Raw genomic sequence first — 2,675 nt, forward strand, 5'->3', positions numbered from 1 at the left:
CCACATGAAAGAAATCATTTTTTAGATCCATCATTGTAAAATATTTGGCCGCCTGTATATTTTCAAGAACATCCTCGATTATCGGTAACGAAGACCTATCTCTCAGTACCAACGTATTCAATTTTCGAAAATCTACGCACAATCTGAAGCTACCATCTTTTTTCTTTGCTAATAGTACTTTGCTTGCCACATCGGAGCACGAGTTTCGTACAACACCTTGCTTTAGTCACTCATTTACTTGATTTCGTACGAATTCCTGTTCTGGTACTGCTAATCGACTGAGTCTTTCACGGAATACTATATTATTGCAATTTAATACAATTCTTAATTTAATTGGACTGGCTGCTGTGTTGTCCCCTGGTTTATAATTGTTGATACATTGCATTACAGTTTCTTTATACTTCGGCGCAACGTCGATCTCAGTATCGGTACTAACCACATTATAAATATTGTAATTCTCTCCATATGAACTATCATACGCATCTGTGAACGCATAGCTTCCAGCACTTATAACTACTTTAAATTTCTTCAAAAAATCATATCTCAGAATTACGTTAGTATTAGTTTTTTCATCTGCTACAATTAAAAATTTGTGTTTTGTTGTCAATTCATCAACTTCCATTTCTGCTGTAATTTCGTCCAATACTGCCGTGCTGACATTACCCAAGCCATAACGCTAAATTGAACTATTTTGCACTTTGTGTGTCGGGAATTTTTCCTTTACTATACTTTCGGTCATTAGCGACACGTCTTCTCCAGTATTCACCAAACACATTGTGCTTTCTTTATTAATTTTTATCTAATTTAGACGACTTTCATTTATTATTCTCTGTACACTTTGTCTTGCACTCGTACAATTTCTTGCTATATTCCCAACGCCGTTACACTTAAAACATTTTGTTTCGGCTTTGCATTCGGCTTTTTTATGTTGTGTCGATCCACAATTAAAGCAATGCTGCCGATGTTTACTGTCGCCTTCTATTCTTCGTTGTTCTGCTTCATTACGACTACGTCTCTGTTCGCTCGTACTTTGGTTATGCCTGGTTTTGTTCATTGTTTGCATTAACTCGAATCGGCTTTTTAATTCTTTGAACGTTGGCGCACTGTATAATGGGTATTTCAAATCCTCGCGTAACTCGACACCATCTACTATATACTTTATAACAGACTCATCTTCAACATTATTCGCTGGTGTTATTTTGCGCATTTGCAGTATATACTCGTGAAAATTTTCATCTTTTTGCTTTTTGCACAAGACCAACTGCTTATGTACTTCTGCACTACTTAATTTTATATCAAACTCTTGTATTAGCGCCTCACATAATGCTTCGTAATTCACCACTGTTACAGTTTCCAAGAATAGCTTCGCCGTTCCTCTCATCTTATTGCGCGCGTCAACATACTTTTGCTTTGCGCTTAGTTAGTATGCTTCGGCATTTTTATCAAAATTATTTATCCATTGCTGAATCGGCATGTTAACTCCATCAAATTCTGGCACTATTTTTGCGAAACTTTCAATACTTATACCTCCGTTTATCTCACTTCGTTCAATTTCACTAACATGCACATATTCATTATTTTCACTTTTTGTTATGTTCTGCTCTTCTGAGGCTTCGTTCTGCATAACCCGCGTTTGCATTTTTGCGGTGCACCATTTTTTTTGCTGCACTTTTCGGCTTTGGACGAGCCCCCAAATGTAAGAAATATTATTTATTAGTGCAGTTATTATGCAAAAAAGGTTATAAAATGTTATGAAATTGAAAAAATGATAATATGTTCACTATCAATATAATACGTTCAATACCACGTCCGACCGCACACGACTGACTCCTTCAAACCACTGTCAACAACTGCTGCGTTTCTCCTCTGTGACAGATAGCAACTGTCATGATTACAGTCATGTCACCCTGTTACATATATATACATATATATTAGGGTGCCATTAAGGTATGTGGGCAATTGTTTTTTTTAAATCGGTTAACGGCACCTACCCAGATTGGTTCATTTCACTAAATAAATAATCTGTGTAAAATTTTAGTTCAATTGGATAAGTGAAAATGGCGCTCCAGGAGTCCGAAGATTGGAAAATACCCATAAAATTAAATTCAAATTTAATTGCTTATATCTCCGACATATTTAATTTTAGATAAAAACTGTCTTCCCAAAAGTTATAGATTTATTAAAAATAAACAATTCACAAGAAATTAGCTGATATCAGCCGATTGAATTTAGGAAGTTCTGTGATTTCATTTGCCTGCATGACTATTTTTTGTATACTAAATTTGCTACAAAAAAAGTCTAATGTCTAGATAGCTGTATATAGTTGTCTCATTATCGCCATAATTGAAGCATTAAGACATGATCCAAATAATTTTATTTTGATCAAAAATTTCATACGCATTGTTCGACAAATTCTGCGATCACAAAGTGTAGAGACTTAAACAGTCATGATATAGAGATTCAACTTTGTTTGGGTTTTTTTCTGTTTTTTATTCATTTAAAACATATCCAAGATACAGCAGAGGAGCGGTGACGTCATCACTACAACTGCGGTGAGTGTGATTTGTTTTTTTTTCCTTCGTTGTTTTCATTATCACAAAAATAAGTGAATAGTTGCGAGGGGAAATATAAAAAAAAATTGATACGCGGAAAAATTGTTTTGTTAATTAATTTCT

Source organism: Teleopsis dalmanni, chromosome 1 (assembly GCF_002237135.1).
Source record: "Teleopsis dalmanni isolate 2A chromosome 1, ASM223713v2, whole genome shotgun sequence".
NCBI classification, from domain to species: Eukaryota; Metazoa; Arthropoda; class Insecta; order Diptera; family Diopsidae; genus Teleopsis; species Teleopsis dalmanni.